This window comes from Saccopteryx leptura, chromosome 1, assembly GCF_036850995.1.
Source record: "Saccopteryx leptura isolate mSacLep1 chromosome 1, mSacLep1_pri_phased_curated, whole genome shotgun sequence".
NCBI lineage: Eukaryota > Metazoa > Chordata > Mammalia > Chiroptera > Emballonuridae > Saccopteryx > Saccopteryx leptura.
In genome coordinates, this window is record NC_089503.1 from 315,823,805 (window position 1) to 315,839,600 (window position 15,796).

Below are 15,796 nucleotides of genomic sequence, written 5' to 3' on the forward strand. Positions count from 1 at the left end.
CCTCGTGCCCGCCGCCGCTCGCTCCTTGCTCCGCTGCCGGGAGCCGCGCCTGCGGAGCTGAACCGCCTGCTGGGGTCTGAGGCCGCCCACGCCCCCGCGAAGCCGTTGCTGCCTCCGCTGCCGCAACAGTTGTCCCGACTCCGGGGGCTGCGGGGACTCGGGGTCTCCCGGCCGGCGCCAGGAAGGTGCCCGCTCCTAGGCGCGCGGGGCGCGGCGCGGCGCTGGGGCTCCGGCTCGGGATGGAGCTCCTGCTGTTGGCCGGGCCGCCGGCCGCATGCCCCTTCGCCCGCCCGCGGCTATTGGGCGGCCCGCGACTCCCGCCCGTCCGCCTGCCCCGCGCCCGCCGCCGCCGCCGCCGCCGCCGCCGCCGCGCTCATGCTCGCCGGGCCCTGCGCTCGCCGCCGCCACCGCCACTGCCACTTCACTCTTTGCCGCTCGTTGCTCGCTCGCGCCCTCTCTGCTGCCCCCTCTCCGAGCCCGTGGCTCCTAGCCGGCCGGCCCCGGCGCCGCACCGAGCTCCCCCTTTCTCTTGCTCTCTCTCTCACTCTCTCTCTCTCACACTCTCCCTCTCCCTCCTCATTTTTTCCTTTCGCAATCTCTTTTCTCCTCTCTCGCGCGCTCTCTCCCTTTGTGCTTTTCTTACTGTTTCTTCATTCCCTCTGTTGTTCGTCCTTCTCAGCATTGATTTTCCTTCCTGCCTTGCCTTTCTTTCACTCCTTTCCTTATCTCCTCCCTCATTTCCTTCCTTTGCTCTGCTCCTTTCTCCCTCCTTTTTCCCTTCTTTCATCCTCCCTCCCTCCTTCCCTTCCTTCTTTTCCTCTCCCCTCACTCCATCTCTGAACCACACTCACCTGCCTGCCGCCTGGTTGCTAATGGACCCTGGACCAGACTGGACTCAGGGCTCTCCCAGCCCTGCTTGCATCCTGCCCTAGGAGGGCCCCACCCTGCAGTGCGCCTACCCCAGGGATTGTTGTCAAGCCAGACATTCCTTCTAGTCAGGTCAATGTTAGGAGCAGTCTAGGGCAGGAGAATCCTTCTCATAGGGCAAGATCCTCTGTCCACCTTCCTAGGGAAAAGCTCAATTTCTCTGACCACAGTGGATACGACTACTTGGGCCCCCCTCTTGTTCAAGCCTCCTCCTCTTTACCTCGCCTCCCAGCAGCCCCCCATTTCACCCCTCACCTGCAGGACAGGGCTGTGCTAGACTCTGTGTGGCCTCAGCCAGTGAGTCACACTCAGTAAGCCCGTTTCCCCTCCTTCCTCTGTCCCTGGTCCAGTGACCTCCAGTGGTAAAGAAGGTCAGGTGAGGGGGGGCACCTTGTATGTCTTTAAAGACCCCACAGATGGATAGTCGTTTGGGGAGAGAGACTAGGTTTAAGTGTCCTGGAGAGCAGGTCATGCCCCCCCCCCCTTCATTCCTTGAGACTCTCAGTGCGTTAGAACTGGCTTCATTTTACCAGGAACTGGGTGGAGCCCTTTACACACTTTATTTTACTTATTCCTCACCACAGCACTGGGTGGGTCCTTCCCATTGTATAGATGGGGCAACTAGGGCTCAGAGAGGTTAGGGCTCCTGCCCTAAGCCATGCAGCCAGTGAGGAGCAGAACCAGAACTCCAGCTCAGATCTCCCTGACTTTTAAGCCCAGGCCCCACACCTGTGATTCACTCGCAGGTACCACCACTGTACTGGAGCACCTTTGTCCTTACTAAGGCAGCCCTTCAAGGATGGACCTTTCACCTTCAAGATCCAAGTGCTGATGGGACTGGGGTCCAGATGGGTGCCTGAGGCCCCCAACTGGAGGGTGGGCGTGGGAACAGTGCCAGGGTGCCCCCTGCAGGAAGCCTGCACCCATGGGGTGCCTCAGTTCCCCATCTGAAACCCAGGAATTCATGCCCCTTCTCCAATGGACATGGTTTGAGCAGGGCTCTGGGCTGGACATTAAGTCTACCCTGATGGACCAGACATGGGCACTGTCCATGGGGATCATGTTCATCCAGGGGCAAAGGCTATCTGTGAACCACTTAACAGGGTGAGGTCTAGGCTGCAGTAAAGAGCTTGGCTGTCAGGGAGGTGGTGTTTCCAGTGGCTAGGCTTATAGATTTGGAGCAAGGTGGTGCTTTGTCCCTAATTAGCCATATGGCCCTTCCACGTGACACAGAACCTCCCCAAGTGTCTCCTTCTCTAAAATGAAGGTCACAGCAGCCCCTCCCTCACCGAATGGCACAAGGATTAAATGAGATAGGTTACGGAAAGCATTTCCCTGGCACCTGCAAACCATCCCAAGATGGGGAGCGATCGTTCCTTATTGTGATGGGGACAGAATCAGAGAGGTTAAGACACAGGTCAGAGGTCCCAGTGCTCTAGGGGGCAGGGCTTAGGTTGAAAGGTGACCATTCTCTGAGCTCCCTGCCTGCAGAGGCTATGTTCTGGGGTCATTGAAGCTGTGTAGTGTGTGTGTATCCATGCATGAGGGATCTGTGTGCCTGTGTGTGTGCATTCAAGACATGTTGAAAACTTCGTTCAGAAGAGCCCCACCTCCCCAACACTTCCTCCCCGCCCCACATCACTGAGCAGGGCTCTGTCTGTGCCTGCCTTGGATTCAGGTGTGAAACTAGACACCCAGAGATGAGAGGAGAGCTCACTGCCCAAAGAAGCTCCTACCTATGTGGGTGACACATGGGATGTTAAACTTCCATCAACAACCATTTTCTACAGGCTGAAACAATCATTCTCTCCTGGCATCTGCGGCCCTATCTCCCCTCAGCCCAGCCTGCCTTCCCAGTCTCCCCTGCAGCCAGGTACCCTGAGCTCCAACCTCATTAAGCCAACTAGTGACTGGGGGCCGACTTGGCCCCTACATGGGCTCATTACACCTCCATTATGCACCTGCTTGCGTGCTGGGCTGGCTGCCCTCACTGTGTTCCCAGGGCCTTGTACCTCCCCCTGCCCAGAAGTCAGCTTCTTACCTGGACAAAGCTACTTTGCCTTCCTGAGCCTCAGTTCCTCATCTGCAAAATGGAAATGATTTCACTCACCTCAAAGGGTCAACATGAGGATTAAATAAGAGACTATAACCATGAGGAAAGTCCTGCTGGTTAGCCCCAAATAAATGTATACCTAGCACTTGGTAGGTATTTGATCTGCATCTCACTTTCCCTTCCAAGGTCACAGGGTGGGCAAGAGCTTTCTTGGGCTTTGGCACTGGTCAGCCTTGGGGGTTAACCTCAGTTCGGCCACTCACCAGCTGTGTGATTGTGGGCCAATTCATTCGCCTCTCCCAACCCCTGTGCACTGATTTCCTGTGGCTGCCGTAACCAATGATCACAAAAATGGTGGCTTAAAACAACACACAGTTGTTTTATAGAAACCTCAAAATCATTTCCACTGGGCTGACATCAAGGGGTCAGCAGGCTCATCCTCCTTGGAAGGTCAGAGGGAGAATTCCTAGTGGCTGTGGGCCTCCTTGGCTTGTGGTCATGGTGTTCAACCTTCAAGGCCAGCACCTTCCAGCCCCCTCTGTCCCATCTGCATGTGGCCCACTTCCCTGTGTGCACAGCCCCTCTCTCCCAATCAGAAGGACACCTGTGGTTGCACGAAGGGCACCCAGATAATCCAGGATAGTCTCCCCTCCAGAGATCCTTGATTTAATCACATCTACAAAGTGCCCCCCACCAAGATCCTTGATTTAATCATGTGTGCAAAGCTCCTTTTTCTCCTTGCCATGTAGAACCCCCGACCGTTCCAAGGACTAAGACAGGGGTGGGTGCATCCTCAGCCTTCTACACTGTGCACATCCACGGAGCAGGACAGGGCAGACGCGAGGTATCAGCGGTGACAAGCAAGTGCATGGGCATCTGTGGAGCCTTCAGCAAATATGTGCTGTCTCCACTCTGGGGAGGGCTGGGGGAGAGGGGGGACGGGTGTTGGAAAGGGGGTGGAGATGGGGGGTGCAGGTAATTACACAGACTGCCATGGGAACCATTACCATTACCGGGCTCCGTATCCACGGCCGCCTTTAATCCGTCCCTATTTACTATTTCTCTGCCTTCGGGAGGCCTGCTCCCCCGCAATCGAAGCTGCTCCCCAGTTGGGTGGCGGCGACGGGCAGGCGGGCAGGCAGGCAGCCTGGCGGATGACTCACACGCTCTCTCTCGGTGAAGAGCAGCCTTTTCAAAGGGCTGGCTGAGGAGGGAGCTAAATTTAAAGCCAGGCCTTCCCGAGAAGATCACCTGCCACGTCAAAATCACTGCCATTTAATTAAAAGATGCAGGCAGTAGGCATCCCACTGTCGTCCAGGATCGGAAGGCTCTGTGGGAGGGAGGGGCACTTGGAGGCTGAGACCCCAGGGTGGGTGCGGGGCAGGGGGTCATGACAACTGGCTTCCAGCCTCCTCCTCATCTTCTCCACTTTCCTGCCATCTTCAGGGAGCTGCCCAACCGCCCAAGGAGCCCCAAGTCCCTCCTTCTCCCTCTTCAAGATCTTTGGGTTCCAACCCTAAGCCCCCATTTCCCAAATTCAAGACACAAAGAGTTGAGCTCTGAGATGTTTTGAAACACCCCCCCCCCACACACACACACACACACATACACAAGACACCCACTGAGGATGTGGACCAGCCGGGATTTGAACTGTCAGCCTGGCTCAAGGGCTTGTGTCCTGGACCACTGGCCAGCTGGTCCCTCCTATGGAGTGGGTGGGGTGGTGGGCGGGTCATTCATTTCTTGGAGCCAAAGGGGATGGAGCACCCACACTGCAGCCACTACTTGGTCCCCCTTGTTTATCCCAAGGAGAGAAGCCCCCTGAGCTCGGGGGACTGGGCCCAGGCCCCTGGAGCGTGGGAGGAGCTGGCCAGTAGCTGGACCTCTGCCTCCCACCCTGCCTGCTCTGAGCTATGAGGCCTGTTAGGTCATGGCCGCCCTGTGCCTCTGCTGCTACTGCTCTCCTACCTGGCCACTGGAGCTACGTGTCATAGTAAAGCCATCGCCTGCCTGTGGCTGCAGAGCCAGGTCACGTAGATGGCAGGACAGTCAAGGGACACTGGCTCTCGAGCCAGAGCACTAAGCCAGCACCCCATATGCAGCAGCGGCCTGGGCCATACTCCCAGCCTGTTTGCTCATCTGTAAAATGTGGGTCTTAGCTGCTTGGGGCCCAGCACATAGTAGGTGTTCAGTATGCGGAAGCCACTGTTATGGCCACTGATTTTTAATTGGTTCTGGAGGTTTGGGAAACTAGGTGTGGTGAGCTGGTCATTGGGTCTAGGAAGCCTCTCCCTGAGGCCAGATGCACCGCACTGGTGGTTTGCCCAGTGCCCAGGCCCCCCTGCTCTTGCCTGCCTCCCTCTGGGCCAAAGGTGTGAACACAGTTTCTATTCTGGCCCTGGCAGGAGGCCTGGCAGGACCACTGACAGCCCTTGGAGCTGAGAGGAGACAGGGCTTCTGTCTGCATCAAAAGTGCACCTGCAAACCCAGACTGCTCCCTTGGGGTTACCCTAAGGTTAAAGTAAGTGGCAAAGGGGTTTTGCAGATGTAATTAAGATTGTTAACCAGTTGACCTTATGATAGATCATCCCAGTGGGTTTTCAACATTTTTACACTTGGGAATTATTTTGGGGACTGCTAAGGCAGAGAAATCACTCTGAGCATAAGTGAATTTGACTAAGATTATTGCGTCTATAATCTTCATACAACATCAGGGTGGTTAACTCTTTCATGGACTGGCACAAAATTTCTGGTGGACCGGTCTGCAGATCTGCAGTTTAAAAACACTGGATTATCCTACGCACCTTCCCTAATCACATGAGCCTTTTAAAAGCAGAGAGTTTTCTCCAAGTGGCAGCAGAAAGGGGGGTGGTGTGAGGTGGTCAAAGAGAGGCCACTGTGAGGAAGGATTCTACACAAGGCAGGCCGGTGCTGAGATGGGGGTTTGCAGGGCAAAGAGGTGAGAGCAGCTCTCAAACAACACCCAGGATGAAACAGTGACTTCCGTCCTGCAACCCCAGGAACTAACTACATGTGGCCAGCACCCTGGAGGGGCCTGGAGAGGTGCAGGAGCCCAGCGGGGCCGGTGCCAGAGAACTCACCCAGCCCACCACACTTCTGACCTACAGAACTGTGTGTAAGATAACAAATGGTGGCTGTTTTAAGCTGCTAAATTTGTTAGTTAGCAATAGAAAAACCAATATACCCATGCTCATTACTTGCTTTTTTATGGGGTGAAGAGCCTTATAGCCCATCCCTCCCGCAGAAGCCCCTCAGAGTGGTCTTTGCATAGCACAACCCTGACCTAGCCACCCCTCTGCCTGCAGACCTGCTGTCATGCCTTCAGAAGAAGCCTGAGCCCCTGGTCTGGCATTCAAGGCCATCCGTGTTCTGATCCCCATTTCCCCTCCCCTCCATCCCCACGAGTGGCCTGCCCACATGTGCCATGGGCAATTTTGTTCGGAGAGCAGGTCCCTCTTCAGACATGAGTTATGGATCTTCATGGCTTCCTGTCTTCAAGTAAAGCACCTGCATACTCTCGGGTCTTTCTCGTTCTTGGAATCCCCTCCTAGTGCTGGTTGTGTGAGTAACGGGGACATATTGGCCAATGATACACAGGTTGCAAGTTTCACGTTTTAGAAAATTCAAAACAAGGAAGAGAAGACACGGTCCCCATCAGTTTGGAAAAAGCCAGCAGCATGGACCCTGCGGCACCCCTGCGGCACCCATGGGCAGCTGACTGTAGCAACAGGTATGGCTCCCAGGGTGGCAGGGAGACTGGAGACTTGGGAACACTGCCTTGCAGACCTGCCTGCCCCTGGCCCCTGAGGCTCAGAGCCCGCTGGTGTCCATGAGTCAGGAACCTCTTCATGGGGGGCTTGAGGGGAGAGAGTGTGTCTACTGCAAATGAGCAGCGGGACCCCGGAGGGGTTAGGTGGTACCCACCTACACTTCTCAAAGCTGAAAAACAAGAGTCCCCAGAGACCCTGTGTCCTTGGCCTCCTTGAGCCTCGGTTTTCTCATCTGTCCATTGTCACTGATGATAACCTCCTCCCGGGTCACTGCAGACTCTGGCCGGTTTCTCAGTGCGTTGTGTGCATTAAGTCACAACAAGCCTATGGAGTAGGCGCTGTTCCCCAATCTGTCATTACAAGTTTTGCAGGTGAGACAAGAATGGAGATGACACGCTATGTCACCAGCTCGAGGGTTGTAGGAAGGCCTGGTGAATGAGAGAGCCCTGGCTTTGCCACCACATTGAATTCTGGCTCCCATGTGCCAGCTGGTGGCCTTGGGCAAATTGGTCTCCTCCTCTCTCAAATGGGCAGCCTCAACCTTGGGCTCACAAGAGGTGTGGCACGAGGAAAGGTAGAGGTGGAGAGGTTCTGTTATGGGGACACCCCCCACCCATCCCTTGGACCCCCAGCAGGGTCTGCCCTAGAGCACTCACACCCACCCCAAACCTCCTGGCACTGAGCTTGTATGGGCGACGACAGCCTCCCTTCCCTGTGTCTCTTTGGGTTAGGATCCCACTGCAGCTGGCAACCCTTGCGGGCAGCTGCATGTCACCGCTGCATCTCAAACTCAGCGCGCAGATGATGAGAATTAATATGATGCAAATTAGTAGGTTGATCCAGGCACCCCAAGCTAGAGGCCTAATTTCCACACAGCCCAGCACTCCCCGCGGGCAGGCCCAGCAGTAGTAACAGCAACAGCTGTAATCAGGGTAATTGGCGCAGGTGCCGCCTCTTCGGTCCCTGTGCCCCCCACACCTGTGTGCACCTTGAGAAAACGCAGGAGGCGGGGCAGGGAGCTGTCCTCAGCTCAGAGCTGCAGGGGCAGGGCCCAGCGAGGTTATGGAAAGGGCCTGAGGTGACCCCACTTGTAAGAGGCAGACGGGGGACTGAAATCTGAAGATTCTCATGTGAGGGCTCTTTTTACTGTTCCAAGCAGCCCCTTTTCAGAAGCCTCAGTCTTTGCTCTAAAGACTGGTCATTTTAAATCCCCAGGACAAGGCAACGTAGGCCAGAACAGGAGTCTCACCTTCGTAGCCGTATGGCTCTGGACAAGTCACCTAACCTCTGAGATGAACATCTACCTTTTCTTTCAAATTAATTTGACACCTTGAGGACAGGAAGTGTGCCTTCTCTCCTCCCTTCCTGGCTGAGCACCCAGTGTCAGCTCAGTAAACGTCTGCTTAACTAACTGAAACAAGGTAGGGCTTCCCCTTACTGGGCGCCCTGTTCCTCACAATATCACTTGGATGGGCTCCCTGAACCTCACAACCATCCTAGGAGTTGCTTCTGCGCATTTCTATTTGACATAACAGGCCCTGAGAGGTTAAATGCCTTGCCCAGGGTCACACAGCTGGGACGTGGTGGAGCTTGGATTCAAACAGGGGTCTGCCCCTGCCCTGGGCCCTGGCTCTTGACCTCAATGCAATAAGAAACAGCGTAGAGAGCACTGAAATGGGAGCACGTCCTGGCTCTGCCTCCCCAAGCCTGGGTTCCCCCCACCTGGTCAGGCCCCTCTGGCTCAGACATGTAGGCAGGCTCAGCCCAGCCCTGGCTTCTTGCAGGTTCAGCCCAGGCATTGGGAGGCAGGTTGTCTGGGGTATGACAGCTCAGGCCCCATGGTTGGGGTCGGAATTCTAGGCTTTTTTGATTTTGCTGAGCGGCCTCTCTAAATGTTGTAAATTGTTTGGCTTGGCCTCACAAAACAACCTTTATTATTGCAAAATCTCGTGTTTCCACAGAACCCAGGGAAAGAGGAGCCTTTGGTGGTGGGTTCCAGCATCTGTCTGAATTCCGTTCTGATGAGGCTCTGGTTGCGGGAAAGCTGACCCTGGCCTGGACAGCTGGGCGGAACCCGTGGCCCTGTCCAGGTAGCCCTCCGCCTGTCCGGCTGCCTGCCAGCCATAGTCTAGGCTCTGGTCAACATCTGAGATGAATCAGAACCTCTGGAGGGCTACTCTGGGGCCTGATGGGACGCAGCTGGGATGAGGAGGATGAGGGGGGTTGTGCCTGTGGCTATGGGATGGGACGCCCCACAGGCCCTGCCCAGGGCTCCCCTGGCTGCCTGGTTCCTTGGAAGAGGAGAAGGGAACGGCAACTCTAGCTTCCAGATACCAGATGTATACACCCCAGGTCAGGCCTGGGGCTTTGCAAACATTTTTTATGAACCTGGCCAGCACAACCATAAGAAAGACACTATTATTTTTGCAGTATTTCAGCTGACAAGCAGGAGGATCAGAGAGGTTAGTACCTTGCCTAGAGTCACACAGCAGGTGGATGGAAGCTGCTGCCTGCCCTGTGTTAGATTTCTAGGTTCAGAACCATTTACACCAACATCACTTTCTTGATCAGAGAAAACGTGGCCTCAGTTTGGAGTCCAGAATAAACCTTTGTCTTGGCCCTCCCGCCCTGGACCCAGAGCAAGTGAGGGGCCAAGCCCTCTGCTGTCAGTTTTGTTCACCTCCTGCTCTGCGGTATCCCCAGAACGTGATGTCTGGTACCTCAGCCCAGGCCAGCGAGCGGACAGGCTGCCGGCTGCACCCAGCGCATCCTGGGAGCACCCGGGGGAGGCACCTGTGAAGATGGAACCGCAGAACCATACATGAGTCCCAATTGATGCAGAAACAGGCTCAGGAAGGTCCAGTGACTGGCCTGAGGCTACCAGCACATCAAGCCTTCTCACTATCATAATGTCCTTTTTTTTTTTTGAAAAGTACAAAATTAGCCCAGCTTCAGAGTCAGACTCCTGGGTCAGCCTTATATCAGCAGAAGGTTTTGAACAAGTCACTTTCCCTCTCTGAACCTCAATTTTCTTATCTTTGAAGTGGGGACAACAGTTCCTACCTTTCAAAAACCCTATAGAAGATAGTCAGCAGAGGCCATGTGAGCAAGCGCCTTTGCACAGAGTCTGCATATAGTAGGGACTCACCTTGCTTTCCCCAACCTCTATCCCCGCTAGTAGCTAGTGCCTACAGCTACCATGTCGCTGCCCATAATACCAGCTGCTGAATCATAAGCACCTACTATGCCAGAGGTCCCCAAACTACAGCCCGTGGGCCACATGCGGCCCCCTGAGGCCATTTATCTGGCCCCCGCCGCACTTCTTTCATTAGCGGTCAGTGAGAGGACCACATTGACCATCTCATTAGCCAAAAGCAGGCCCATAGTTTCCATTGAAATACTGGTCAGTTTGTTGACTTAAATTTACTTGTTCTTTATTTTAAATATTGTATTTGTTCCCGTTTTCTTTTTTTACTTTAAAATAAGACATGTGCAGTGTGCATAGGGATTTGTTCATAGTTTGTTTGTTTTTTATAGTCCGGCCCCCCAGCGGTCTGAGGGACAGTGAATTGGCCCCCTGTGTAAAAAGTTTGGGGACCCCTGTACTATGTGCAGGCCCTGCACTGGGCATTTTGCGTCATCATCATCATAAGAATAATGACACCTAGTCTTTGAGCTTCGTGTGGGACATTTGAGAGGCATCACCTCAATTAATGTGATATGGGCTGCTGTCATGCCCAACTCACAGACAAAGGAACTGAGGCTAAGAGGTAACTTGCTTGAGGCCCTTCAAACCCAGGTCTGCCTGACCTCAGAGCCCAGCTCCTAAACCTGGCCACTAAAGCTGAGGTCCCATCCTCCAACCACAAGGGGACACCTGAGTCATCTCAGAGACATTCACATCGAGGGAGAAGGGAGGAAGCGAAGTCATCATCAGTGCAGTGGGGGGCGAGGTGGAGTTAGCCAGGCAGTGACCGCTGCTGGCAGGCTGCTGAGCAGCTCCCCAGAGGTCTGGTCCACAGGGCTGACGTCCAGAGACGCCCTTGGCCATGGCCTACCCAGGACCTGAAGCATAGTGTCAGAGCAGGATGAGGTCGGGGCCACGGACACAGGGCCCAATCTGTGTGGAAACTCTGCCCTTGACAGCACATCTTGACTTGTTGCCAGCTCCAGCCCCTCAGCCACTCCTGGTGCCCACTGGTGCCGCCCAGTGCAAGCCTCCCTTTCTCCTGCCTGGACATGTGCAGTGGCCAGCTGTTTTCCTGACTCTGTTCTCTGGGCCACCGGAACACCCTCTAAACAGGAACCAAAGGGATCTGTGTGAAACCCAAATCTGACAGCACCACTCTCCTCCTCCAGACCCTTCTGTGGCTCCCTACTGCCTACCGGATAGAGTCTGCTACCAAGCGCCCTCTCCTGCCCCTGGCCATTCTGGGTTTGCTCAGTCTCTTATCCTTTCTTTTTTTCTTTTTTCTTTTTTTTTTTACAGAGAGTCAGAGAGAGGGATAATAGGGACAGACAGACAGGAATGGAGAGAGATGAGAAGCATCAATCATCAGTTTTTTTCGTTACGACACCTTAGTTGTTCATTGATTGCTTTCTCATATGTGCCTTGACCGCGGGCCTTCAGCAGACCGAGTAACCCCTTGCTTGAGCCAGCGACCTTGGGTCCAAGCTGGTGAATTTTTGCTCAAACCAGATGAGCCCGTGCTCAAGCTGGCGACCTCGGGGTTTCGAACCTGGGTCCTCCACATCCCAGTCCGACGCTCTATCCACTGCGCCACCGCCTGGTCAGGCTCTTATCCTTTCTGAATATACCATTCTTTCATGCCACCAGATCCTACTTCTCTCCATTTACTCTTTCTCGACTGTCTCTCTTGTTCAATTTCATGTTTGAGGACACAGGTCATTCATCAATTCCTTCTGGAAGACTCCTCCAAGTCCAGGATGGATCTCTGTCTCTTCTGGACCCTCCACTCATTACAGCCCTGGTCATGCTGAGTGACACTATCATCTATTTCTGCTTCTGCTACCCCCAGGAGCTTACTGAGGGATAGCCTGGGTCCAACCCTGCTATGCGTCCCCAACCCAGAGCGGGCCTTCAAGTGAGAGGTTGCGTATAAGTGGTTCCGACGAGCCTGGGCTCAGAAGCCAGCCCAGGAGGCTGGAAGTGGCTGCTGCCCAGCCCAGCTCCCCCGGGACCCCTAGCGCAGTCTGGCTGTGCCTGCAGCTCGGCACGGATGTTTTATTAATAAGTGCATTTAGCACTTGCCCTGCACCTTTCATCCTCAGCACTTCGAGCTCATTCCCAACTTTAATTAATTCTCCCCATACCCCAAATCAAATCAGCTGCTCCTTCACGGTGGACAGCCATGTGCAAAGTCCCATCCGTGAAGGTGCCGTGATTAATTCCATGGTGTAATTAAGACCTGCTCTTCTCTACCTCCCAGGCCCTTCCCAGTTCTAACCCTCCCTCCCCTGGGCTGACAGGTGGACTTGAGGCCTTCAGCATGGAGTGTCGGTTTATTATTGTTACTATAAAACACAGGCTTCCTGTCTCAACAGCGTGGTTTTGTCCTGAGAAAATAACAATATCATTTTTGCAGAGGTGAGAGAAGCAACCCAGAGAGGCAGCGGATGGAGCGGAGCAGCGCTGGAGCCTGCTTTGGGCAAGCTAGCTGGGTGCACTGGGGTTGGGGAGGTTTTAGACAGCTCTCCCTCTTCTAGGAAGACACCCCTGATTAGTCTGCTCAGATGAGCTCATTCTGCTTCCCTCTGGCTTTTAGGGCAGAGACCCTCATTCTGATAGATGACTGCCTTGTGTTGGTTGGCCTGTCCTTCCCAATGACACAAATAGTCCCGTGTCAGATTCAAGTTCCCATGTCTTTGCAGCCTGGGACATGAACAGAGTTACTGGGCATTGAAATAGATGGGTAACTATGGATAAGTGCATGGAGAAATGTGGGAATGAGAAAAAGATAGGGGTATGTAGATGAAAGAACAGATGTACAGATGGTTAGGTATGGGTAGGTGGGTGAATGGCTGGCTGGTTGGCTGGCTAGCTGGATGGAGGGATGAATGATGGGTGGATGGGTGGGTGGGTGGGTGGATGGATGGCTGGGTGAGTTAGTGGATAGGTGGATGAATGGGTGGGTAGATGGATGATGGGGGAGTGAACTCATGGAAAGATAAGCGTGCAGGGGGACAGTGGGTAGATGGAGAGCTTCATGGAGAGGTGAACGGATATCTGGGTGGTTGAACAGGTGACTGAGTGAGTGAGTGATGGGTGGATGGGTGATAGACATGTAGCTGATGGGTGAGTGGGTGGATGATGAGTGGGTGAGTTTGTGGAGACAGTAATAACAGCAATAATAATTTACCCACAGCTAATATTTGTTGAGGTACCAGGCATTGCTCCAAGCATTTTATATGTATTAATGAACTCATTTAATGCTTGTAACTATCACTAGGTGGGGATGCATGGTGGGTTGGGAGGAGGGGATGCTTGGAGGTATGTCTTAGTGTGTCGACAGGTAGACGAGTGGTAGAACAGATGAGTGAGGGTGAAGGAAACAGTGGGTAAGAGGTCAAAGGGGTGGGCAGGAGGCTTGATGTGGAGCCTGGATATTGTTCTCTCTGTTCCCACTTCAGGGAAAGGCGTTTCCGTTCACTAGACACCCACATCAGCAATCTGATGTCCACCCTTAGCCGCCGTCTCTACCTCACTCTTTGTCTCTACCCCTTAGGGGTCCAGCTGGCTGTACTCTAACTTCAGACCCCACCAACTCTTGCTAGATTTGGCCTTTATCCCCACTTCATTGCCCAGCTCCTCCCAGACTCCCTCCACATGGCAGCCTGGGGGGATCTCACCCAGATCCAGTCCGCATTCTGTCCCCTGCCCAATGCAAGCCTGCCTCTGGCCTCCAGAGCAGGGCAGACCTCCTACCAGGCCATCTGCCCAATGCAAGCCTGCCTCTGGCCTCCAGAGCAGGGCAGACCTCCTACCAGGCCCTCTGCCCAATGCAAGCCTGCCTCTGGCCTCCGGAGCAGGGCAGACCTCCTACCAGGCCCTCTGCCCAATGCAAGCCTGCCTCTGGCCTCCAGAGCAGGGCAGACCTCCTACCAGGCCCTCTGCCCAATGCAAGCCTGCCTCTGGCCTCCAGAGCAGGGCAGACCTCCTACCAGGCCCTCTGCCCAATGCAAGCCTGCCTCTGGCCTCCGGAGCAGGGCAGACCTCCTACCAGGCCCTCTGCCCAATGCAAGCCTGCCTCTGGCCTCTGGAGCAGGGCAGACCTCCTACCAGGCCCTCTGCCCAATGCAAGCCTGCCTCTGGCCTCCGGAGCAGGGCAGACCTCCTACCAGGCCCTCTGCCCAATGCAAGCCTGCCTCTGGCCTCCGGAGCAGGGCAGACCTCCTACCAGGCCCTCTGCCCAATGCAAGCCTGCCTCTGGCCTCCAGAGCAGGGCAGACCTCCTACTAGGCCCTCTGTCAGCGTGTCCGAATCTGACTCACTTCTCTCTCAGGGACAGGAGGGTGACCTTGCTTGTAGGCCCCTGAGCAGCTAAGAATAGCCTGGAAAGCTGAACATCCTGTCCCCCCCACACACACACCGTGTACAGCAGGAGTAAGAAGACCCCGCCCCCCTCCAAGGGTGGCCAGCTGCTGCTGGCATCCTGGGGGCGTGGCTGAGCCCTGCCAGCTGTTTGGGAGAGGGAAGTGTCATAGGGAAAGTGCTGAGCCCGCACTTGGCTGCTGTCCTTGAGGTCCTCCCCCCCACCTGCCTGGAGCAGAGGAAGTTGTTTGAATCCTGGCTTTGCCACTTCCTAGTGAGTGACCTTCAGCAAGTCACCTGTCCTCCCAGATGGGGAAATGTCTCCATTTCCAAGGTGAGAAAACGGTCACGCCCTGATTCAGGCTGTGGAGCTGGCTCACGGCTCCCACCTCAATCCTACCCCACCCCCATCCCACCCCCACCTTCACCCCAGGGTTGGGAAGTGGGAGGCCTTCCTCGCGGGCCCCTGCCTCCAGCCTCCAGCTGGGCCTCCTCTGTTTTCACTTGAGCAGGCAGGACAGTTCAACAGCTCAGAGAATTGACCTGAAACCGATAGCCTAGAAGCAAACCCCACAGTGGCCACTCACAGGCTTATGACCTTGGCCCAGTGGCTTGCCTTTCCCTGCCAGTTTACCCTTGTATAAAACAGGGACTGTCCCTTTACAGGGGTGTGGTGCGATATATACACCTCAAGGGACACAGAGCTGGCGCTTCTAAAGCACACAGTAGGCGCTTGGCATTGGTGTTGTGGTTCCGTGGGATAGGCGAGGTATGGTGACCAGCAAAGACAACCTCTGAAGGGCAGAGCTGGGCAGAGAGGACATGGCCGTGCCCTCTGCATCTCTGGTGGGCAGGGCTGGGACCAGAAGGAACAGCATTCGGGCAGATTCAGAGGAATAACACCAACTGTCGGAGCTGGGGGGATAATTAGAATGAGCAGTCCCCTCAGGTAGAGAGCTCACCATTCCAAGAGACAATCAAGTGTAATTTGGAGCTCTGCTTTCGGAGGATAGTGCGACAGTGATCCACTCCACACAAGGGTCAGTGTCACTGTTCCCATTGCCCTGGTGGGCAAGGGAGGGGAGGAGGAGAGAAGAGATGGCTCTGCCCAGCCCAGGCCCTGGGCCCCAGAGCTTGGCAGGAGGACAGACAGCAGGCCAGTGCTAGAGGCCAGGTAGATGTGGACCGGGTGGACAGAGGGCTGCAGGCCCATCATAGGGGGCAGAGAGGGCAAGGTAAAGGCCATGATTGGAACAAATCAAACTGCTTTCTGTGCTTCTCAGAGCTCTGGTTGTGCAACGCGCTCGCCCCGGCTTGGGGGGCTGTTTGATGCCCCCATGTCAGAGGAGGAGTCTGAGGTCCAGAGAGGTTAGGTGACCCTGACAGTTACACCCCAGGTATAACCGAGTGGGACCTGAGCCCTCTGCCCCCCGGAGGTGTCGGTGAGGGGCTATTATCAGGAGGGTCTGGGGC

At 55.1% G+C, this 15,796-nt stretch overlaps 1 protein-coding gene across 2 annotated transcripts in view; it reads right to left on the minus strand.

Annotated features, from left to right (window-relative positions):
* Positions 1 to 15,796, minus strand: part of SHISAL1 (shisa like 1) — a 119,000-nt gene that overhangs the window by 55,895 nt on the left and 47,309 nt on the right. The window contains exon 1 of one of the 2 annotated variants that reach the window (XM_066358627.1): positions 2 to 813. The exons of the other annotated variant lie outside the window; for it this stretch is intronic. The gene's annotated coding sequence lies outside the window, so the exon portion shown is untranslated. Of the gene's footprint in view, position 1; positions 814 to 15,796 lie in introns of those variants that run through there. 2 annotated transcript variants of the gene reach the window in all.